Here is a 25,852-nt window from a genome sequence, read left to right on the forward strand (position 1 = left end):
CAGTCACCTGTGGAAGAAAGTGTTATTAGTTTTGGGAACCTTTTCTGAGGCGTACATTGATAAATACCAAATGAATATGATTGCATGTGCAGAATTTTTCTTTTCCATGATTTGTTCCTGTGAAATTGAGTGTGTTGCAGATGCGTTATTAATGATTACTGAACCAATCAGTGTTCAGTCTTTCAAAAATTAGTCGTAAGTATGAATTTCTGTCAATATGAAAAATAAGTGGCTACTTCTGAATCTTTGCATGTTTTTGCCCTGGTCCCAGCATTTTCATGGCAGTATTTTTGTTGAGATGCTTTGCAGCACTGGCTCACCTTGACTAAGCATGAAAACCTGGTAGCTGTGTAGTATAGACCAAGGCAATAGTGTTTGAAAATACCAGCCAAAATTGGCAAGATAAGGAAGAGGGTGACTTGAATTAAAATTTCTTCTCAGACACAGTCCCCTGCAGAATGACTCCTCTGGTTTGTGCTACTCTTTTCTCACCTTTGGTGGCAACAGTCTGCCTTGTTTCAACACCTGTAGACTTCTGATTCTGGAGAGTGAGGTTAATATCGCTGAAGTTGTAGCGACAAGTTCTTGGAAGCAAGTGCGTTGAGCTTTGGGTTCTTTTTCAGGTTTTTGTTCTTCACTGGGGATTTTTTTATTTGTTATTTTTTTTAATTTGTTTGCTTTACAGTGAAGTGGTTGATGGCCTCTGTTAAGGTTAGAACTTCTACTGGGTGGTGGAAGAATATAGATCTTGCTTGCAAAGACCTGAAGAAATTAAGGTTTGGCCAAACCACTGCTCTCTACGTGCTTGAAGCTATTCTACTCTTTATCTTCCAGGTGCTTTCCATTCATACAAAATCCAATAGAAATGATTTTACTAAACAGGAATGCTGTGAAGGTGTCTTTTTTTTTTTTTTTTTTTTAAACAATGTAGTTCAACAGCTTTTGTTCAAAGCTTTCATATTATTGTCCTGGTCTGTTTTGTACTGTATTGGTTTTAAATTTCCCATCATGCCAGATAAACCTTATATCAAGATGCATTAAGTTATCTTAATCTACAGTTGGGGTACATGTCTCCAGTCCCATTAAACAGATAACAGTATTTTAGATGTTTGAATTTTGTTACTGAGTTTTCAGTAAGCGTTTCAGGGTGGAGTGATTTAGTTTCATAGATGGTAATAACGGTGTTGCCTCCATGACCTGTGACTTGGCTTCTGTATTGTACTGAGATACATAGTTCAAAATACTGGTCACAGTGCTAAAAATATCACTTTTACACATACATGAACTATGCATTAGCACCAAATGAGGCAACGGTCAAGAAGATCATTACTTTTATAAAGTCCAGTTGATTTACCTACCAGTGCATTACCCCATGCAGCACAGAGCAGACACCTTCACTCCTGGAACGATCTTCACTAATTTTCAAGAGGTTACTGTTTATCTCATTTAGAAATAATAAGGGAAAGTAAAATGAGAGCCTTTCCCATGCTTTTTGGGTGGTGTGCCATCATGTCCCAGACCAACAGGGTCTGGCTGTCTGTTGGACTAGGAGCAGCTATAGGGAAATGAATGCTAACAAAAGTCCTGCAGAGCCTGACATATTTCCAACAGGAAAATCACAAAATTTTAGTGAAATATTTGAGGGAGGAATAAATAAATATGGGTAGATACTGCTACATGACATTTTATTAAAGTAAAAGCATCTTGGGTTCAGGCGAGTAGCACTCATGCAGGCACACACAGAAAATTTCAGTATCTGGGTGGTGTTACTCTTCATCAGTCCTGTAAGAAGGGAACCATCTTGCCATCATGAGATATAACACTGGTAGTGCTGTTGCCAGAGACCAGTAAGGCAGCTTGTCACAGTGTGAGAATACTAGCTTAAGAAGAATTTATCTTCTTTATAAAGCATCTGTTGTGGATGTAACTGCAACTCTTAATTTCTAGAAAAAGACTAATTATAAAAATAAGTCTTCAGAAAAACAAACTACAAAAACCCTTAACAAAGTGAAGCACTACCTGAAGAAGGTGGTGCTTCTCTACAGAAGAAGGTCTGTAAAAGCCATGCAGATCGTTGTAGTATATCCACTGAGATAAAACCTGATGAGGAAATTATTGTCTTTATGTTATGGCTGATGAAACCAAAAGCCTCACAGTGATGTTGCAGTTTCATAAGCAAATCTCAGCATGGGGACGCTTTGATTGAGTATCCTGCGTCAGTCATCCTGCTTGAATGGGGCGATGTGTGTAGTCCATGCATTCAATGGAAGCACCCCATATTGTAACTTTAGCCCCCTGCCACATTTTGGTCCTTAGGTCCTTGGCCAAGGACCATTTTGGTCATCAATATTCTGCCTTTATTTGTTGAGAGGGAGGAGGAGTAGTAGCTTGGTAAGGGGGCAGGGGAGACCAGTGAGCTTGATGCAAGAATGTCCTGGAATTTATATAAACTTAGTGAGATTGCTTCATCTAGGTAGTTAAAAAAAAAAAATTGAATGTGTTATTAGGCTGTTGGGTTGGCAAGGAGAAAAATCCATACTAAGGTAATTCATTGTATTTTAGCCAAGCTTTTCCATACTTTTCTGTCTGAGGTATTTTAAAAGTGCATTGTAAAGAATAAAAGACTTTGCATTCTGTTTTACGTAAATCTCATGAGAAATGTGTGAAAAGTAATATCATATGAGGAACTGGAAGAGGTAAAACTAACTGCGACATTACTTCTGGCTTGTGCTATGTAAATACTAATTATATTTAGTAGTCAGGGTTGCATCTCAGGCTTTTCAGACATGCTCAGGTGGTTCTTTTAGGGGTTGCTTTCTCCTGGAATTGTTTTTCCTTCCATTACTGCTGGTTATTTACCACTTCAACCCCAACTAAAGACTGCTTGCCTTTTTTTCTTTTTTCATTCCCTGGAAAATGGATTTTCCACTGGTATCATTAAAAGAGTACAGTTAAATCTAGTGTTACTGGTGTAGTACTGCAAGATATTTTTGCCAGCTCCACCCATTGCAGGAATTCATTTACTTTTCCAGTTCTGTTGTTAATCATTATATTGACACAGAAAGCCCTCCCAAAAGCACTCTTTGGCAGATTGCATTAAATATGAATAGCAGATATTCATTACGATGTGTTGCCCCCAAGAGAACTCTAAACTATGTGCACTACTCATGAACAGGCAAATACACTAATTCTCCAGCTATTCAAATTATTTTCAAATAGTTTTGTGTGTCTCTAATAAAAACAGGAATGTCTCTGTTTCCCTTAATTACTTGGAAGGTCAAGGACTCCCACATCTCTTTTTTTTTTTACTTCACAAAATGGGGAATATTTCTGTTGGAGGTTGGAGTATGGCTAATACATGATGGATTTTCTTCCTTTGGCATAGTTACTGAGGGAAGTGCTGTCTGTAATGGACTAAAAGAAAAAACCTCAGCACTCCTTGGCACTTTGGAATTGTCTAAAATAATATTATAAGAGTTGTATTAGGGATATAATATATTAATCAGCATTGCTTGATTATGTTGTTGAGCTTTTTCATGCCTTCTAATTTTAGTGTGTCGGTCTGCCTCTTCTTTATTTTTTCCCCTGTTCTGTGTCCCTAGGAAGGTTTGCTGCATAGTCATTTACATGCATCTGCAATTAACAGATGGCTTTTAAGAGTACCGGTGTACCTATTCAGTGCATGTGTTGCACATCTTTGTTGAAAAGACAGAACATGTGTTTGCATTCAGAAAGAGAGGGAGAAACAGAAATATCAATATCACATTTCTTAGCTACAGCCAGTGTTACCTCATGCTGGCAAGTCTGAGGAGCAATGTCCAGATGATACCCTGCAGATGTCACTCATGACCTTGGAAACCAACATTTCTTTTCAGTTCTTCCATTTGTTTGCTTTGTGGTTTTTTTTTCCTTTTTGGACTATTTGTGCAGCTCAAAAGCATCCATGCTTCAGTTAATAAAACTATGTTACATTGTCATTGTAGTTAATCTGAAACTAGTAAAAACTTAAACTTTTTTCATGTTAAAGCTTCCTTTTTCAGTTGTGCCACTTTCTAAAGGAACAGGACTGCCTCTTGACTCAGCAAGGCTGGTGGCTCTTGCCATAGCTCTGCCCTGTCGAGATGAACCCTCGGCACTCTGTGGACGCAGTTCACTTTGGATTTTAGCAGGCACTGCACTGATCTGCAAGAAGTCAGTTCTGGGTGTGTATAGAGAGGAATGTGCTTCCTGGGAGGAAGCCGAATTTAGAAATGGTCTATTCTGGGCAGGGGTTGTGCATGGCGTAATTCTGGCACATGCTTCGTAATGGCTCTGTGCGTCCCTCGTGGACCTGCTGTAGTCTGAAGTAGCCTGGTGTTTGGAAGCCTTATAGGAGCTGCCAGAGAATTGCTTCTTCCCTTTTTATGGGCCCCGAAGCAAGGAAACTCCCCAACCAAATGCTTTCTTACCTAAGGGTGGAAATATGTTTCTGCAGAGTATTGCAAATGAGGTTTTCCTTTGTTCTGGCCCAACAAAAATATCAGTAGCTCCCAGTGTTGGGGACATCAGGGGTGAAGAGCAAAAGGCTGGTGCCAGTTCCTCACCTCCAGGTGCTACTGGATGACCTCTCTGTCATCCCTCAGCCCAATGGTGTCGATTATCCATTGCAAATGAAACACATGGTATACTATTCAAAAGGAGTATAATGCCAGACCTTGGGGTTGGCATAGTAGCAGCATCCAAAATTTTCTCAATGTCTGATGTGTTTCCAATCACCAGTTGAACCAGTAGGTGCAATCTCCTGGAATTATTAGTTGTGTGGTAGTTCACGGTATTAAAAGTGAACAGAAGCTTTCATGTTACCGGTTTTCCATCTGAAGGGCTGTGTGTAGGAGCTACAGTTTTAAGACAACTTAATCATGTTATTTTAATTATGTGGAGAGTTTCCATTCAGTCATGGTGTCATGGTGGTGTCACCTTGGGCATGGGGCGTTTGGAAATACTTCTTATTTTTTCTCTTTTTTTTCGCTAAAATGTGCTCTTTATTTTGCCTCAGACTTGAGGCCCTGCTAAGACTTTCCTCCTCCACTCTTCTTGTGTTGTTATTCTGTGGATACTGTGCTTTTAGAAATACACAGCATTTAATTGGGAAGCCCTATTTAAGATTTGGATAGGACAAATTTTCTTCAGGAGAGATCAGTTTATGGTTTTCCTCATCTAGAATATCTTCCCCTTTTGCCTGTTTAGGGAATATGGGGAACAAGCTGTGTTATGTGGACTTTTCAGCTGTATCAATGACAGCATATTTTCCATTTAAAATTTTATATACCCACCTTATCTGATGAGCCCTGAAAGGGCAGGGAATCCCTTTTCCCTTCCTTTGTCCTTGAGCATTCTGTTTCCTTTCTTACTGCCCAGAATAGGCATACCCAGTAATATTCATAAATGATTTACAAAAGTAATTCCTATGTAATAGCTTGGGAATGTCAAGTTTTATGATGCTGCCAGATGTGCTATCAAACAAAATTATCTGGTTCAAAAAACTTGTGATAAATCTAGTTGGAGAAAATTCCCCAGGGCAAACTCACCCTCTGCAAAAGTAACTATATCATAAAATTGTGAGATTCTCTTTTACCACATGTTTGAAATCAGACCTAAAGCAACAGTTTTATTCACATGCAAACTTGGGTTTGGAATAAACTAACAAACAGGAAGGACTGTCTTTAAGCAACAGAAAACTCCTTTCCTTTCAAAACATCATGTGTGCTCAGAGGAAATATCACAGTAAATGTCAGAAATATTCTGAAAACAAGAGCCTGCATCCCTGAGATGTTTTGTTCAGATGATGCATTTTTAGAAAGTAGTCATACCCTAAATATAGTGGGTCTCATCTGGGTTAAGCTGCTGAGCTCCCAACTGCTGTATCTGAGAACCCTGAAGTTGTGTACTGAGCATCATGCCCAACATAGAATTATAGAATGGTTAGGGTTGGAAAGGACCTTAAGATCATCTAGTTCCAACCTCCTGCCATGGGCAGGAACGCATCACACTAAACCATGTCACTCAAGGCTCTGTCCAGCCTGGCCTTAAACACCGCCAGGGATGGAACATTCACAACTTCCTTGGGCAGCCTGACCACCCTCACAGTAAAGAACTTCTTCCTTGTATCTAACCTGAACCTCCCCTGTTTAAGCTTGAACCCATTACCCCTTCTCCTATCACTACAGGTCCTGGTGATGAGTCCATCTCTGGCATCCTTATAGGTCTCCTTCAGATACTGGAAGGCTGCTATGAGATCTCCATGCAGCCTTCTCCAGCTGAGAAAATTGGGGCCGTTCAGCCTGTTTTTGTATGGGAGGTGCTCAAGCCCCCTTATCCTTGTGGCCATGTGTGTGTGCTCATTCCTTCCAAGTCTCTGTAGGGGGAAGTGCATGGGCAGCAGTGTATGTTTTCACTGGAAGTTCAGGTTTTGAAGGAGAGGAAGGGATGGAGATGCACTGGAAGTCTCTATGGCCATGCTTCTGCTGGAGAAGGCTGGATCAGGACAATATGCTTTCGGCTTAGACCTGCAGGTTTGTGGCAGTCCTTGTTTCTCAGGAAAAGCCCTCAAGAAAGTCCAGCTCCCTGCACAAATGAGCTTCACCAGTATAAGCAGTGAAGTTATGCCAGAGGAGCAAAGATTTTGAGTGTGACTTTCATCCCATAGTTCAAGGTGTTTGGGAGAGGGGCTGAAAGTCCTGGCTTTGGTGGGAATTTTGTGGGGAGAAATGCTGAGTTAAGGTGCTATAAGAGCATTTTTTGGGAGCCCAGAGCAGGGTGCAAGAGGTGTGTCTGGTGGGCCTGTAGTGTGCCATTTCTCATGGCAGTGTGCTTCTGGAGTAGTCGTGAGATTTTCATGGGCTCGGTGTGCTACCTGTTACACAACATGCTTACAGCTTAAATTTAGATGGATGGCAGCTGGTGTATGCAAATAATAGGCGTCAACCCTCAGGTGGAGCTTGGTCTTGCTATTTTTTGGTGCTCAAGGTGAGTCAAATTTGATTTAACCTCACCATTAGCTTCCTGAGCATGGTATCTTTAAATCTGAGACTTGCAGTAGGGCTCATACTCACTTTTTAAAAGAAATCTGAACTGCAAGAAAAAAAAAAAAAGAGGAGGGTGAGGGAGATAAATGTTATGGAAAAAAAATGAAGAAGTACTTTCCTCATCCTTTTACCTTCCTAGAGATGGAATCACGGGCACACAGCTCTTGCAAGGGCTGTGGAGGCTGCCTCTCTGCCTGCGGTCACAACTGGAGATCATCCACATCTGTATGAGTGCAAAAACTATCTAGTTACTTCTTAGAATTTCAAGCCTTGATATTTCAGCTGGATTAGTAAGGGCATGTGAGAGTGATCAGTGTTCATTCTGTAAATTTAAGGCATGCACTTTTCAAAACCGGGCTTTTACTAAAGATGTGTTTTCATATTTGCAGTTATGTGAAAATATGTCTGAGATATCATAGGGGGAAAATACATACTTAATGCAATTTTCACTGCTTACGTCTCAAAGTTAAATGTTTTCAGGTATGTTTCAAGGATTTATACCTAACTAGAATCTTTTACAACCTGTGATGGTTTTTTCCACTCAATTTTTAAATACCTAAAAATTAGTTATTATGAAAAAAATGCCAAAAATCCATTAAATATAGCTGTGATAGCATTACTCTTCCCTCTCTGTATTTAAAAACAAAATGAAAGACATTATTTAACAGTATTGAATACTCCAGAGGAGAAAGGTGGTATCCTGCTGCTGTTACCAGAGGCTTGCAAAAACCTCTGGGCTCTAACAACCTCTGCAATCGTATTTGAGGGAGAAAAAACTTGGCTCCCTTGTAAGATTAAAAGCGTCCAAGCCAAAAGCTGGAGCATTGCCCTGTTACAGTAAGGTCACCGTCAGTGGAAAATGCAGCGCAATTTCCTGTGAATTGTGATTTTTATTTGGGTACTATGCCAGTAGTAATGTTACACTGCTATGGAGCACAGCATCTGACAAGGGCAAGTACCTAGGGGCTACAGCAGAGCCAATGGAAATCCCCATTATTTCTATCCTTATTCCCTTCTTACCCTCATTCCTTCCAGCCTTTGAGTGATACTTGTTTGAGGGTAATGATCCTGTGGAGAGATGCACAGACGTTAAGTCTAGAGCCCTGAAACGAGGCCATGCTGTAAATCTGCAGTCTTTGGAAGAATTCACCTGCATACCAGCATTACCTAATAGCTATTGCTGAAGGCATGTGATGGGAAATAGAACTGTATCATGTAAACAAATCTGTTTTATTATGTGCTGCCTTTTCATAACAATTCCAGGATCAAGAGTTTTGTTACTTGAGAAATTAAATCCTGTGAGAATCATTGAAAGTGTAGAAATAGTGATGTCATTATGAAATTAACTAGCTATAAACCCACAGGGTGACATATCAATTCATAAAGGGAATAGCAAAACATAATGCAGGGCACATCTGCTGCTCTGATTCCTGCAGAACCATGAGCCTATTGGTATCTGCAGACCACTTGAAACTGAACATCTGTTAGAAGCACTCAAAAAAGCAGCAGGAGAAGCCATACACCTTGCAAAACACTTTGCTGTTGGTAACATCATCATTTCCATAGTTTATTCTTACAGAAATTGTTCTAAGTCCCCTTCTAGTCCTAGATCTTCCTGGCATTGTTCCTTAAACAGCAACAGCATGAGTAATTGTAAAAATAGCATGGACTTTTCTAAGGGCTTTCCTAACATTTTTATTGCTTTTTATTTATTATACTGCTGCGACATACAAACTGCTGTAGAGTTTCCAAACAAAGAGGGAGATATGATCTCTTTTCCAAGTAGCTTGGAATCAAGAGGAGGAAGGCGTATAACGGGTAAGAGAAAAGGACCTGGGCCAAGCGATGGAGGCAAAGAAGGGCTTGCATCCTTGAAATGCAAAGTTTGGGGCTTCTTAAAAAAAAACAAAAAGCTGAATGTTTAGAAACAAGGCAGCCTGTGAAGACGGACCTGGTTCACGTGAAGACCAGCAGTAAAACCTCAGTCACAGTCAGTGATCAATTAAGTATCTGAATTGAACTGTGTCATCTTAACTCTGAGCTGAACTGGTCAGATTGACCGTGTTTCCCCTGGCTGCCTGGTCCAGCAGAGTCTAACTAATTGGCAATTTCTTCTGTTTAACAAAACCAGAAATATAGTTAAGTCAGGGAGAGAAAGATTTCACTACTGATTAGCAGTGGTTGGTTTTGCAAAGTGACCTGACAGGCATTTGGAATGCATCAGTTGCCTCATGGTGCGGGCCAAACATCTTGGAGCATGGTTTGCTCTCCTTGGCTTTTATTACTTGCAGAAGATGCAAACTCTGCCAGGATGTTATTGGAAGGGATGTTTGCCATTTTAATATGTACTTACTCGCACAAACTTGATGAAAACATATTGCATTACCTTTGCTTTTTAAGAACAGATAAGTGTATTTATGTGCAGTAAAAAATACAAATCATTGCTGTAAATTGTTTGGGAAGGTGAATTAAAACATACAGCACAAGTCCCACAAAATGCTCATTTTTATTCAGTTCACCTACTATCAGAGTGTTATATTAGAATTACTTCCCATTTCACTTTTTTCAACAAGCAAAGAATTTTTACTTGCTTGCCCAAGCTGAAGCTGGAGGATTCCATAACCAAGGTAAAGCCTAACTGAGGCAGCCCATCACTAGTGCAAGTATATGGAAAATCATTAATGCTGGTAGTTTAAATGGGGTTTCTGCCAAACCTGTGTCACCATTGTGAAGCACTCTGCATGTGTGCCAGCGGGTTTCTAACAGTGCTGAGAATATTACACCCTGGACAACCTAGAATTTAAAACTATAATGAAGCATGCAGAAGAAGAGCATTAGCACTAAACCTCAGGGTGAGATACGTGCGTTTTTTCTTCCTAGATGTTGCATGATAATCCTTTTTATTATCAGTTTTCGGCCCATGAAACTTCTTTGGCTGCCCAGAAGACTCCGCAGTTAGTCCCAGTAAGAAAGCAGTGAGAAGATAAGAGATGTGTGCCCTTTAAACTTTGCCTTTTCAGGAGTAAAAAAAGAAGGTCTAGACAAAATTGTTAAAGCAGCTCTCCTGAAGTCCTGCTGCTGCCAGGGCTCTCTGGAGCTGATGCCTCTCCTTTCTCATTGGATGCAGTAAGCACATTTTGGGGCTTAGCAGGTTTCTTCCTTAAAGAAAGAATGTAATTTGAGGGTAAGATATGTTGTTTGAGGCTGACAAAGAGCTATTCAGTAACGTACAGTTGCAAAAGGAATCCAGCGCTGAATGTCCCTTTCCTTACCTGTAGCTTCAACTCTCAGTCCACCCAGGAGCTCTCCCTATAATTTTTTCCTTTACTTTCTTGTCTTTGCAAGTTGTCTGGCTGTGTCTGGTTTTCTTTAATTGATTTCTGTGCTTTTATACCACATGTATAATTACAGAAAATGTTTTTGCTCCCTCTTTTCTGACTGAGGGAATTGCTTTGTATTTATCCTCAAAGTGGATGGGTGGCATCTTCAGTGAGATGTTGTCCTTGGGGCAAGAGGAACATAAAAGTGCTTTTTAAGGTTAGGCTGGGTCTTGGCAGTCAGGACAAAGGGAAAGTGCAGCCTGGAAGGGAGCTTATGCCTGGACAGTGACAAAGGAGGCAGCTGGCTCCTCGGATTTTGTGTGAAACAACTCCTCACAATGAGGGAGCCAGTGGACAGATTCAAATTCTAAGTTTCTCAGAGGTGACACCAGTGGAGAGGGGGGCTCTTTGCCTATGTCTGATGAGCAGGAGTCATCCTGCAAGAGTAATGGAGAAGGCGTTAGAGCCTTGCCACTGAGTCACATCGCCCTTGTCGAGTCTCAAGTCAGAAGGTTGATGGTAAGTGTGTGTGACAATTTGAGAAAAATGTTGATGATTGTCAGTTATCTATCGGTCCGGAAAGTTGGGAACCATTGACCTAACGTATGTCTCTAAGGTCAGGGAGACTGATTTCCAAGGGTTTGTGCCCAGGATCAGACATTGGCCTGCTAGGAGGAGCATGAAGAAAGGTTGCTGTCACAACGAAGTATCATTTTTTCTTAGGATGGACTACTTTTTCCTTATCTCTTTCCCTGGAATGCTTATCTTGTCTGTCCTGATTTCAGAATACCTTGCACTGTACAAGGCACAATTATACTTTGGATCAAAACTGTGTGCTAGGTTATGTATTATAGTGAGAAAGTGGGTCCAACAAGTTTCACATCCAACAAGGGACGAATTTCTTTGTGACCCTGTTAACTTTAAACAAACTTGCCTTTGAATTGTTGGGAAACACATGATCATCTCTGTAGCCATGTTTGGTTATGCAGAAAGTAAATGAAATGCCGCTTCTGTGCTGGGTGGCTCTGTACACTGACGACAGAACAGCCAGAACTGGGTCTGTCCATCTCAGTGTTCACCATAGGGCTCTGCAGAATGGCCTTAGACTGGCCACCTGTGCTGATGTTTTCGTATTCAAGAGGTGTGTTTGCTTTCTAAAACATTAGACTCAGCCAGCCCATGCAGTTTCTTTCCTAATAAGAGGTTATTTTCTGTACATACGAGTGTTTGTGATGGAGCAGAAGGTCTGAGTGAGTTGCAGGATAAGAGGTGAAGGAGTGCAGCCAGGGCTGCTAGAAGGATTGTTGGTATTTCCCAGGGACAGAGGGAATGGGCTTCACTTGTGGCTTACATTTGTTACAGGTTCTCTCTAAGATCAGGAAATGACTACAGTCAGTGCTTTGTAATTAACTGTGAGTGGAAAATCTCCGGAGATGGCTAAAACAGATTTGTCCACTTAGAGAAGAAAAGCCATGACTTAACAGGTGTATGGTGCCTGTACTCTGCTACTTAGGAGTTCTTCAGACTCGGCTGCAAACAAAATATTATCTGACTGTAATAACATTGTGAACCCAAGGACCTTAACTGGTTTCATTATCAAGTGAGCGCCTGAGGGGAAATACACAGATGGAAAGGCATTCCTTTCCCTTGGTATAATGCTCCCATGACAGAGAATTTATGGCCAGGACGCAGTTGGCCCTTGCATGGGCGCCTGCTGGAGGAAATGCATGAAGCCAGTCTGGTCTTTTTGGTTTTTTCTTGCAATGTGTTTAAGGGGTGAGTTTTCATTGCCATCCCCAGGCTTGGGGACAGCATAGCTGTAGGCTGCAAGCTAGAAGGTGGGGTTTGTGTTGGCCCCTTTTCTGCGCTGTGGTCCTTGTTCTCTCCCTGGGCAATGAGGAGGGAACAGCATTGCTTGGGAAGCACCCACTGTCCTGATGGGTGGACTCAGGCTATTGTCTCAGTCAGTGTGAAGCTCAGCTGGCATAATCTTCTTAGAAATCAATTTTTCCCAAGATGTTCTGTGGGGATGATCAGAAGTAGTCTCTTAAAACTGTTTTGTTTTGGTTTTGTTGTGGGCTTTTCCCCATTCTGGTGAAGAGGCAGATCTTGGAAAGATCTCTTTCCCAGCCTGTTTGCTATACTGATGGGAATAGTGTCTACAAGGCAGAGCCCTATAGCTCAGTCAGTCTGAAAGAATACACGTGGGAGCCGGAGGAGAAACCAGCTCATCATTTGGTGAGCTGAGGTGGCTGTCCTCTTTTCTGATTCATTAGATATCCTGTTGTTTCTCAATTACAGTTGTCAGGAGAAAAGTATGAAAGCCAAGGGGGTGTTCTCGGATGTGTGACCAGAAAAGCTGATGTTCTCTGGTTGAGAGTCTGGTCAATCCATTGTTGATGGCTGTTATTCTGGAGGACCTGGAATATGACCATGCAGAGCCCACTGGGTAGTTGTCTTAAATGCTGTCATCTTTTCCACAACTGAATAAATCCAAAAAGTTGGAAATTGCATGCAGGATCCATGTTATGTTTTCGTGTGTGTGTGTGTGCGCGTTTTTAGACTTAGTCAAGAACCCCGAAGGTATTGAATCGAAAACTAAATAAGTAATGAAGTTGCGTTCAATTATAAATGTTAATGTTTTTGTGAAAAATGGGAGGAGGAGTTCTTTTCTTATTCAAAAATGGCTTGTTCCTTCTTATTTACATACCAGTTTGCCCTCCTTTTGAGCATTATATATGGTTTCATGGTGAAGAGTTCACAAATCTGAAAATGTTGCCTGCTTGTCAGGGACACTGATCGTAGCGCAAAGGTCCTTTGAAAATTTCATACAGATCAAATAGCTCTGTTAAAACAAGGTCAGAAAAAAAGGTCGCTCGCTGGCAAAACAACCTGTTTTTTTCTTAGTCTGGGACATAGAAACAGCTGAAGTTTCTTCTTCACTGAAGTTACTGATTAAAAACAATCAGCCACCCCCTTTCCCCAGCCTTCCCCCTTCTTCTAACAGACATCTGGCATGGAAAATTTAAGCTAAGTGTTTTTACCAAGGCTATAAGGAACCAGAGTCTGCTACGATGGCTGCTGTCATAAGAATAAGGAGCTTCAGCAGCCCTGCCTACAGCAACTTCTTAGTTTGAAGATGTTTTGCACAGGTGTAAAATTGCGGTGCCAAAGCGCGTCTTGATATTGGCTTTCTGTATGTTGTATCCTGTAATTAACTGCACCCACCTGTATGTTGGCATTTCTCTGACTCTTGCTATCCTTTAAACTGTGGGTATCAGAGGATCTAATCCATCTAAGCCCTGGACACCCTGAACTGCAAATGAAGTCAGAGAGCTGCAGGCGCACAGCTCCTGGCAGGATTATGCACCCAGTGAGCTATTGCTCTCATTATGTTGCACTGCGATATATCATCAGTGTGAAACATCATCCTAATGATGCATTAGTGTAATACATCATCAGGGGAGTCCCACCAGTAATGTATTACTCCAAGTATGGCGCTACTCAGTAAGAAAATCATCTTGCAGACCTTGTGTTGTTTCAGAACAGCATCAGCGAAGGCAAAATATGTTGCTAAAGATTGATGCAGCTTCCCAATTTCATAACTATGTTAATGGTGGAGGTACCTTCTGACTTTGCGATTGTAATTTCAAAGAGGTCTATTTGGTCAGTCTTTGGCTGCATTTCTGTTTGGAAGGATCAGGAATTGATTCTTTAGATTGATGGCTGGTGAGGGCTTGAATAGGAAGCTGTAAATCTCTGGCCTGCATGCCTGTTATATCATTTTTGGGGATGGTGAAAGGCTCTATGAAAACCTGGTGCCAGAATGTGCAATTTTAAGGATTTTTCTGGTGGTGTCCTGATATAGCTTCCTGTTTCAATCACACACACGAAGATAAGTATGTTTAAGAAGCACTGCCTCACAAAAATTAAGCCCCTCTGTTTCCTCTACCAATCCATTGATTTTCTTTGGTCTGCAAGATCCTACAGCAAAACAATCCTCCCTTGGGAGTTGTCTTGAAGGCAACAGGGACAGAGCAATTGGATGACTTTGCTTACACTTTTGAATCACAGTGCTGATACTGTGATGTGCTTGCCATGGGATTGCATCAGTTCCAGGGACTGCCAGATGGAGAAATGTAGTTGTCAGTGGTCCATGTAATAGAATAGGAGGACTGCATTACTCCATAGGACACATCCATAGTAGGATTGGAGGAAATACTAGCTACAAAAAAAGGCATTTCTGAAATGTGGTTTTATTCATGGCCAGTGTTTTCTAGAGTGATTTTGGGCTTTACAGGTGCAAGACAAGAAAACCTAAAAGGAGTCTGAACTTCAGGGTGCTTTTGAACCTGCACTGTGTATTTTCAGAGTTAAAATGCTGCACACAGGTTGTTTTTAAAAGAATCTTCCCAGTCACAGAAAAATCTCTGCAAAACCACGGGACGGTTTGTGAACAGGAAGAGCAAAATTTGATCTCCCTTTGCTTTGCTGCTGCTTCTCTTGTATTCCCTGGGCTAAGCAGTATGATTGTGGCCCTCTCAGGATTTGGCAGTCACACTTTTTTTTATTTTTTTTTTTGCTGTAAGCTCTTTACCAACTGCTCCTGCCTGCATACCTGTCTCAGGAACATAAAGTAGTTTGACAACAGGACTGTATTTACAGAAGCACCTACTGAGCCCTCTGTTACTGCAGCAAAATGGATTTTTTCTTTTACTGCTATAGCTTGTTGTATTCATTTCCAGTGTTTTTACTGTCCCTATCCAAAGCATGCACATATTAATACACCGTGAAGAGCACTTTGCTGGTGTTATACTTCTTTTACTGCTTAAGTACTTTATGGGCTTATTTAGATAGTAAAAGCAGTACCACAAGCCAAAAAACTTCAGTTGTAACTTTCTTGAAGCCTTATTTGGGCAAAAAATGAATGGCCTTTAAAGACAGTATCTAATTTATTTCTTGAAGCGGTGCTGGGTTAAGATCATCATCACAAATCACAGTCTTCAACATTAGGGTCTCCCTTACTGCTGTAAGGAATACAAATCTGCTCTTCTAAAGTTTCTCCTTGAGACTAGCTTAGGCTCCCACAGGTCCCAGCTCTCTCTCGAGGAGGATGGTGAGGCTGCTGACACAGCACAGCTCCTTTGTGCTAATACAGAAGCAGCTGAAGGAGCAAGCCTTCGCCTGCACATCACGCAGAAGAGTGAAGCCTGGTGACTCTCTTCCCAGTGACAGCACCGTCTAAGATTGACACAAATGAAGATCAGTCTGCACTACATAAACAAAATCCAGCAGAACAAAAAGCTATCCATAGAAAAACCAGGAGTTTAAAGGCAGAGAGCATTTCATGAGTTGATCTTTATAGTTCTTAAAGTTTTAAGCTTAAAATTGCCAATTCATTTCCCTGCTGTTGTTTGACCCTAGTTTGAAATTGGGTTCTTTCCCAGCCTGCCTAAACTCGGTAAATATTTTTCATCACCAAAAACTAAACTGATTATAACCTTTTCTGATTTTGCAACTGCTGCTTAGGGCTTGGTTTTGTTGTGGTATTTTTACCTTATGACTGCTCAGCTCATGCCTTGGAGTCTTCTTGTTAGAGAAACACTGCCCTAGTCTGTGTATACAAAGCGTGTAATGAATCAAGCATTGCTGTAAATATTGTTTGCAAAGTGAAGTGTTTCTGGCAAATTCCCTCAGCTTATTGCATAGTCATATATGGCTGGTTATTGTGTTAATAGATTATTAAGCTCTGCATATGCACTTTAACCTTCTCTGAACTTTGTTCTTGTCTTTTAGAAGGGATTAACTAAATCCAGATTAGAAGTGGGCTGTCAATCAACATACATATAGGGGTTTTGGCCTTGCTGGTATGTCCTGTTGCATAGTATCATGCTTTGTTCTTCCATCAGGTTGCACCGTGACTCAGGCACAAATATGACATGTCAGAAATGTAACATGATGTGACACAGCCAGCAAAAATATCAGTGAGAGTTGTGTGGATAGCTTCAAATCATTCAATTCATGGATTATTCGCTGTCTATTCATGTGTTGATAAAGGGTCCAGTAGGTTTCAACTTGGTGGCTGTTAAATGAAAGGGAAAAACAAACACACACACACACACACACACACACACACACACACACACACACACAAAATCCAAACCAACACCAAAGTAAAGAAACAATAGGTAAGACCCTCACCCTTCAGCTGGGTTCCCCCACATTCAGTGCCCAGGCTGTGCACTGCGATTCCAGCTGGTGGCATTTGGAACCTGTAAGTTAATTAGAAGGAGAAATTTCTGCAGCCAGCTATGTAGATATTTTGGGGGAAAAGCATTGCCCCGGGGGAGGAATGATATTTGAGCGGATTTATAGTGCTCTGAGAGTGCATATGAATGAGACGATGGCTGTCAACATGGCTTGCTGCTGTGGGGAACTGTCAGCTTTGCTTGGGTGGAGGGAGGAGAACAGTGGAAATGAAGGGAAAATAATGATAAAAACTACATTGGTTTTAAAATGAGATTTAAAAATTCTTAAAGTATGTAAAAGCAGACTCTCTTTATCTCTGGAGGGGAAGGGAAGAAATATCCTAGATAGGAAGAAGCGCATATTAAAATCTACTAAATACTGGGGGGAGTAAGGAGAGGATGGTGTCATCATGCATAGAGGCCTCTCTGAATGACAAAGTCCCATCTCCCTCTTGCATTTTGGTTAAAATCACCCTGTCAGTTCAATCAAACCCTGATTTATTGTGCTTTGGCAAAGCATGTTTCCTAATTTTGGTGCACGTGGAAATGTCATTGTGACACAGGGTAGTGAGAGGGAGGGATTCGCTGAGGACCATGGCCAAGCCAAGGGATGTGCTTGTTCCACCCTGCCCCATGTTTTAATAAGTTGCATCCCCTCAGCTGAAGTGTCATCCCTTGCTGTGAGGGTGCTGTACATGATTGCATGGGGCAGTCCATAGCTTTGTCTAACGCCCGTGCAGGGCTGCAGCACGGTCACACACCTCACTGTGTGGGCTGTAGCACACTGCTGGCCAAGAGGGTCGATGGATGGGTACAGCAGGTTCATTACTTACCTTTCTTTGGCAGAAGGATTGCATTTTCTGCATAAACACTGAGACATGTTAAGTGGGTTGGCCAGCAGTTTTAGGAGTTGCTTTTGAATCCACTCCTTTCACTTTTGCCTTTCTTTCACAGCTTGAGTAAATCTCTAGAGGTTACTAATTACAGCATGTTTTCTGTAGCACTGGAGTGGTGGGCAGCATGTTTTTAACCTTGCCTTGCACAGAGGGTTGGTGTCACTTGATGCGCATGTTGAGGAACACTTGTGTGTTGCTGAACTCTGTCGTTTGGAGGCCCCTCTGTTTTTAAATATTTGTCAGTGCAGCCTGCTGTCATTTACAGTGAGCCTTTACTGAGATCATTAAACGGAAAGTTTAAGATTAATTCCCTTTCAGGGCAAGAGGAGAAGGATAAATAACCAGTCCTGTTCAGTGTTCATTCTTAATGACTCCAGCACAGTGTGAAAGAATAAACAGTTTTGACAAAAGATGTAATTGATTATTTGGGTTTGACTGATCACTCAAAAATGTAGGGTATCCTCATTCACAAGGTGCTCTGTAAGGTAATGAATGTGATGCTGTTAGAAACAGGGTCTCGTGCTAAGCAAGGGTGTGGTTTCATGCTGTGGCTCTGCCTGTGGCCAGGCTGGCGGCTACTGGGAGCGCTGGTGCTGCTCCATCCCCATGCACCTCAGTGGCTGTTGCCTCCCTTCCTTTGATGCCCCTCTCATCCATGGGGAGCCAGCTCAGAGAACCAAAGTAGTGGAAGGCTAGGCTGCCAGATATAAGGAAGATTTAAAGAGAACATTTTCTGCCAGCTTATATCCCTAAATTGCCACACTGATGACCCAAGTCAGATGAACACCAAGGCTGACATGAAGGGATGGGGTCTTGCAGCTGTGAGGATGGGATCTTGAAGCTGTGAGCTCAGGGAAGAGGAAGGTGAGACATGTTTAGTGTCAAAGGGCCAGTAGATCTGCAAGCTGAATTCCAGACTATGATGGTGGGACATGCTAACAGAGAAATTAATGTTGGTGTGGTTATCCATAGGCTTTCTGTATTCCTCAGCTTCCACCTCTAGTTTTTTGGGGAATAAAGATGAGAGATTTAAAAGAATGTCTATTGTTTGCATCCTCAGATGCTCTGTGGGCATATTAATTCTGTTCACATCATGTCTAGATATAACATTGTCTTTTTCTGTCCCCTTTTCTTGTGTAAGTTTTTTCTAAATGTATCTCTTCCATTCCTTAATATGCTAGTCTTCATGCTGATTTTCTGTGCCTCCATGATTTCGCTACCAGAAGCACAGGTGATATGCAGACCAGTATGTTAGAGATGAAGTAACTTGTTTTCCCTATCTGTGAAAGAATGCAAAGGGGATATGCAGCAATGAAAATGAGAAAATACAGGAGGAGTGCATGAAAGGCCACTGAACAAAAAGGCTTGAGAATGCCAGTATTTGCTGTTAAATTCATGCCGTAAGAAGGCATTCTAGCTGCATAAAACAAACAGAAGACTCGTATAATGCTCATGTCTTTAGGAATGCAGGACTGTTTGAAAGCTGAAATCAGAGTCTGCCTGTTCATGTTATGGTTTTGTAATGACAGTTATGATTCTTGGGCTTAACTCATCCTTTTGTTACCCATCTTTCTAAACCAGATATGGAGCACCTGCAAGGGTGCAAAGAAAGATTGAACTGTTAGTGGTACCAATTAAATGTTTAGATGATAGGCTGGAAAGGAAATCTATCCTTTTGGATACCCTTTGGAGCTATCTACTTATTGAGGGACTAAATAATACCTTGTAGAATTTTTGCTATGTATTTTGTTTCACAAAATATTGTGAATTGAATGGAGAAGGGCTATTACCATGGAGGTTGAGGGTTGTAGGTGATCAGTGAAGGGTTTGAAGTAACATAGTGAAAGGTGGCCAAGATTAAGATCCTTGTGGCTGAATCAGGTGTGAAGAGCCTGCTGGGTGACCTGGCTGTATGGCTGTGGCTAAGTGATAGCTTCTCTGAATCTCTGGACCCTTCCTGCCTTTTGAGTGCTGAAGTCTCTAGAAGGCAAAATAAATTACAGGGTTTTCATCAAAAGAGTTGCTCAACAGTACAAATAAATTCTCTGGAGAAGAGAGTTGAGGGTAGAAACTGCTGTGAGCTTCCTCACCAGTCAGTACAAGCACGTACATAGTTTTTGTCTTCATTATAGGTAGGGATATTCTGTGACTGAAGAGTTATGTTGATGCCTTAGGCAGAGAATTGTCAAATAGCTAGGAAATAAAGCTTTCCTGCTTGTTAGAGGGATACCATCCGTGCTCTGCTGTTTGTAGCATCAGCACTTACGCCTGATTAGCTACATCATATTTTAGTGCATATTTCTTTGTACTTCCCAATGCCTCTTCCACCTCACTCCTGTTCTTCAGCATTCTGGGCCATGGAGAGTGTTTGGATAAAAGGATGGATGTTAGAGGAGAATGGGTAAGAAATACAAATTATCTATTTGTGTTTCCTTCAGTGGTGAGTTTACCCACTTACGCTGCGCATGTCTGGGATTCTTTCTCCAGATGATTCAAGGTGTTTCAATTTCTCCTCCTCAACAAAGTGAGACCTAGACTCAGGTCTCAGTGTTTTTTTTTTGTTTGCTTTGCCAGTTGTATTTGTTTTCTTTTTTTGGTTGTTTGGTTATTTGGTTGGTTTTAGTTTTCAGAATATAACAGAGTATCCAGGTCAGAGATCATTGTGATGCTCTTTTCCGAGTCATTTCCAGTTGGTCATCCTCCTTTTGAAAAGTGAATATCAGAAGTATTTGTGTGCAATAAATGCTTCACTAGCGTTATTTACAATTACAAGCATCAACTTTCTACTCCAGTTTCCATACATGAAAGATGGTTTCCCTGTGACTGGGTTGTGTGGTAATTGTACATCAGCCGCAGTGATTGTGATTTTTTTCATTTGTACATGTGTGAAGTTGAAATGAGATGATACTGAGGGGGTGGTTGTTTGAGATGGAGCCTATTTAATCAATTATTGTGATTTACTCTCTGGACCTGATCTGGTGTTAACCTAGTACTGATCTTTCAGAAACCTTTGTCAGTGATGTTGATAGCATTGCTCACTTTATCCCCCAGTAACAGAATTTGAGAACACTGGATTGATACCAAATCCACATAAAATTGTCTTAGAGATGTCTGTAGTTGCTGAGAGCTTTCCATCTACAATTACTTTTTGGGATAGATCAACCAGCTTTTAATCTATTTTCTTCTCTGATAATGTCCACTGATAATTTTTAATTGGAATGTCATGCCTGACATTTGAATTAGTCTATATTATTTCCCCAGTAGTGTTGCCAACCATACTTGTAATGATACCGAGCTTATGTGATAAGACTTCTTTTCCATAACACTCTTGATTTTCTTTAGTTATGCTACCATTCCTTATTTCTTCACTGATTGCATTTGTAACAGCTTTTATATTATGTTGCCTGAAATCAATATCAGTTTAGCTGACCTATAAATACCTACATCATCCTGCTTGCCCTCTTAAAATATTGGCATAAACTCAGCTTTTTCAGCTGGCTGCAACTTCCCCCTTAACGGGGGAAACAGGATGGGGTTATGGACAAACTCCTTTCACGTCCTGCTGCAGCCTCCTTGCAGCACCGTTCCTGCAGAGGCAGTTTTAGCACACGTCCTGGTTCATGCACACCTTGCAGGCTGGCTATGAGAAGTATGTAAATTCGCAGTACAGCTATGGAAATTGAAATGATCATGCACAAAAATTATTTTACTCTGTCTCTAGTAGCAGTGTATCTGTGAAGTGCTGGTACCAATATACTTGTTGATAATGATCCATACCTTCATCAGTAGTGTGATGCTCTCAATCTTATGAACCCGATGGTGTCTCAAAAAAATACGTGCGATGCGATAAATGAAATAGGATTGGAGACAGTACAGAAAACAACACGTAAAAGTCACATAGCGTTGCCCACTGGTTTCTCAGTCGCTGGGGAGCTATTAGCTCCAAGGAGCAGATAGCAAAGTAATATGTATAAGGTGATACAGTAGTGAGCGCACTTGCACATGAATAAATGTAGAGTGATTTCTGTGATGGAAGACAAAAGATCTGGGAATAGAGACAAGAAAATCTGTGGGCTTTGATGCCAGTATGTTTCTGTATTTGGCTTGAAGAAAACTAATGCAGAATTTGACACATTCTTTCAAGTTGATTGGAAATTTGTCCTTCTCCTTATTTTTTGAGAGCAGTTCTGACCTAGCCCGTAATTGTCAAAGTGAAAAAAGGAAATTGTGTCGTCTCTGCTATTGTGGCTTAAAGCACTTTTTCAATTAAATTATCATTAGGGTTACATCATGAAAGGTATCAACATAATCCGTTTAAGTACATCTTATAAGGCTCTTTACTACCAAGAAAAATCTCCTGTCTTTCAGGTACCAACATTACAGGAATTAATCAATCATGAACTCCAGGTGAAAATTCAGCCTTGATGTAACTCAGCAGTAGGCATTCATCTATATCATGCCTTGGCATGTATCTTTGTCTGTGCTAGGATTTTATATTTGGTATTATCAGAGGACCTGTGTGCAGGTCTTGTATCAGATTATTACAGCTAGCGCAATAAGTGCTCTATACACCAGCATTGCCCCTGCTATTTTGGTTTCTACTTGATGTCACATTATTAATTTACATGGCGGGTATTTTTGCCTGGAGAAAACAATTGAGAAAAGAGGTGTGTTTGAAAAGCCAGGAGTCAAAGCAGTGATAAAAAGTATTTCTGAGCCCCATGAATAATCAGGAGTTAATTCACTGTGTCATAGATGAGGAGTATTTATTGCCTGTTACTGAAAACTTATCTCTGAGATAATACGAATTTTCTTGAGGCCTTTGTAGGACAATCAATCCTGGTGTGTTTTGTCTGGTAGCTTCAAACACATGTTTTTATTTTCAGAAGATTTTGGGGTGGTGAGGGCTGCAATTGTCTCCGTGTTACAGCTGGGGAACTGAGGCATGGAGAGGAATATATATAAAATACATTGTCATTCACATTATGTTTGGAAGGCATTCCTGCTTGTGCTAGGTTTCTCACTGGGAGAGGTGGGAGTTTCATGAGGGTCTGCCAGTGATGCTGAGATTTATAGTCTTGCGAGGGAATAGACTGTATTTTTTTCCTTTATTTATTTTTCCTTTTTGCTTTTTTTTTTATGTTCTTGCTTCACCTTTCATCAATAAGGTAGCACCACAGCATGGAGAGGAAGCATTGCCAAGCACTGTCCAGTGACACAGGACAGTTCTCCAGCAGCTGACCCAGAATTTCCCAGTGGGGTCAGTGTGGGATTGGTTGCTGTTCTCATTCTATGCTCTTCCAGACAGCATAAACATGTCTAAGTTACAGGGATTTGAATATTTGAATAGGAAGCGGTTTCAGAGTATTGCTATTTATGTATTTGTTTCTGCTGTGTAAGGTTATTTATCGGAAGTGAAGGGATTTTTTTTTGATAGACCTTATCTTCATGTACAGCATAAGTACAGTACATTTTGGTTTTTCCTGTATTGTTTTTTCAGAGAGACAAACTGCAAATGAAAGCCAAAACAAATCAAAATCAAAACCTCTATTATTTCCTGATGCAAAATAATGTTTCCAGCTTTAGAGAACAAATGTTTAATCAGTGTGTATTGTGCAATTATAGAAGAGGAAGCTAGCATTTTTAGCTTAGAAAATATTATTGTTGTTTGTGACCCAGAGGTAGAACAGTGCTGCTAGTCCTACAGGAGAAAAACCCCAAACCAACAAATTTACCATAACTGAAGCACACCACCTCTGCATTGTGAGAGGGCAGGTTTTGCCTTAAAACAAAAAGCCCTACTTTGAGGAATGTTCAAACCCATTAATTTATAACTTTGAGGATTTTAAGTTTTACGTCTGCCAAACAGTGGCATGTAGTCTGCCTTTTAGAAGTAGATATTCTTATAAAGAACCTACGTTCCCCATTAGGTGTTAGTTGCTGTTAGAGCATGGCTGATGTTCAGAAGAAACTTCAGCTCCCTATTTCAGCATCCATATGATCTCTTGGTGTCTCTTCCTTTGCTACGCCAAACTTTTTTGGGGGTATTGCTTTCTGTCCAGACTTCCAGGTCTTTTTCAGCAATGTCTCTTAAATTCGTATTTTCCTCGTTCTTTATATAAACAATGTCAAACCCACTTGGACTGCATATTTACCTGGAGAAGTGATAAGCAAGGGTATTTGTGTAAGCAGGGGTCAATTGATGCTGTTGAATACCCTCGCCACTGTGTGCATGGAGCTCTGCTGTTGCTCCCACCAAAGCTGCTGATGTGCTGTCAGCGTTCAGCGTGTTCCTTGCTCAAAATTTGGTTGTGTATTTAGCTCTTGGAAACAAACTGGTCTTTTGTGAAATCATGCAAGCTTAATTTCGAGCCTATTGCTGAGTGCTCCCCCTGTTTGGTGTGGGCTAGTCTCTGGAGATGGCTGGCATCCTGGAGTGAAGAGATGGAAGTGAGAGATCTGCTAAATCTGCTGTTGCTTATAGTCTCTGCCTTTGATACTGTCTCCAGAGACTGCACTGATCTATTCAGTCAACAGTCTACATCCTCGCTGGGGTTTTTATGGGAGATTCCTTTAAGGCATTTTGTACTGACAAGGTTATTTTTTCTGTGCACGTTCAGTAGAATTTTGCAGAAACCTTCAAAGAAAGGGTTTTGGGGTTTTTCCACATTTGAACTAAATTCACCATTTCTTAGGTTCTTTGTAAAATTACCAAGAAATAAATTACATGAGTGGCTTAATTAACAGTACTTCAGATGAAAGATGCTTCTTGTTTTTCTCTTGCATTAGTTTTTTCCATATATACCTATGTATGCTGAAAAGTAACAGCTAGTAGAGCTAGCCCTTGGTGAGCCTTGGTATTAGGCATTTGATTTGTATATTAAAGGAAGAACCAGAGTGTTGCTGTCTTGGCAGACTTCTGCTTTTACTTATTCATGAGGTCATAGGTGTTGAAAACCCCTGTAAGCACTTCCCTTCCCCCCCCCCCCCCCCCTTTTAAAATTCTCCTTTGCTGCAAACCTGAGGAGATGCTGTTGTTAGTTGGGGTTTATTTTCCTCCTTTTTGCCACAAAGGTTTTCTTTCCCCAAAAGCACAAGACAAATCAAAGATGTGAGAAATGTTTATCGACTGGTTTTCAGCTGGCATCCCAGTAAGAAAGGCTTTCAGCATCTTGTCATGTGGAGGTTACTTTGCTTGTCTTTTAAGGAAAATCTCAGTGTTTTCACCTGAAGTAAAACTGGTTTTCACTGAAGGTTTTCTTTTTCCTGGGATTTGGTTTGAGACCCAGTGGATGTGGCTGCTCTGAAGAGCGACTTTGGTGATTTTTCTCCTGCAAAATATTCCAATAGAGATTTTTAATATTATTTTTCTTAATATACTGAAGTTACTAATCTTTTTTGTGCTGAATTTCCTTAATTTGATATTTTTTCTCTATGCTGTACATATATGTACCATGTGGCCAGACAGGTCTCCTGGTTCAGCTGCAGACACAAAGGGGAAATGCATAACCCAGCATTATGTTTGCTCCGTGCTAATGAATTATATTTCAAAGTCTGCAGCTATGGATAACTCTGACAGAGCCAGGTATATCCACAGCTAAGCCAGATCTCCTTACATTCCCATAGGGAAGATGCTGAGAATTTTGGGTGGGAAGAGGAATTAGGAACAGGCTGCAGAGATACAGCCGTACATGAATTGTCTCTGAAATATAGAGCACTGATTTCCAGTTGCTGTAGTTCTTAAATATTCAAAATGGGGGATTAGGGATATCATGGAAGTGCAGACAGATCTCTCTTATGATAGATAGTATGTCTGTCAGGAGCATGCCAATACGATCCAGAGATAAATTCTGGTCTAGGCTATTTAGATCTGTGATATTTGGGTGCCATTATAAAGACTTCTGTTAGTTGAGCAAATCTCTTTTGGAGTTGTTTTATTTCCTCTGTTATGTGTTAGACCCAATAATGTGTGATTCTGATGTGCTAATTAAATTTATTTATTGATCTGCTTTTTATTTAGCAAAGACTATTCAAACAAGAAACCGCAGCATGGATTGTAGAGACAAGTGGCAAAGCATGCTTGCTGCTTGGTGCATCAGTCGTAGTGGAGAAGGTGCTCTGCCTGGGGTTTCGTTTCAGAATAGCTCAGAGTAGTAACGTAGATGAGTACATTAATCTCCTTAACTATTCAGAAATGAAAGATCGGGTACAATAACTTGTTATTTATTACTCTTTCAACATGTCTGTTCCATAAGATTTGCCATTAAAATTAAAATATAGGCGATGTAACATCTATTTTAAGAGAGTCTGTGGCTTTTCTGTTC

At 40.8% G+C, this 25,852-nt stretch overlaps 1 protein-coding gene across 5 annotated transcripts in view; it reads left to right on the forward strand.

The window, feature by feature from the left end:
* Positions 1–25,852, forward strand: part of RARB (retinoic acid receptor beta) — a 325,364-nt gene that overhangs the window by 128,618 nt on the left and 170,894 nt on the right. The gene's annotated exons all lie outside the window — the stretch shown is intronic.

Source organism: Pezoporus flaviventris, unplaced genomic scaffold, assembly GCF_033815535.1.
Source record: "Pezoporus flaviventris isolate CSIRO_AGI_PZ_B2104156 unplaced genomic scaffold, CSIRO_AGI_Pfla_v1 ptg000037l, whole genome shotgun sequence".
Classification (NCBI taxonomy): Eukaryota; Metazoa; Chordata; class Aves; order Psittaciformes; family Psittacidae; genus Pezoporus; species Pezoporus flaviventris.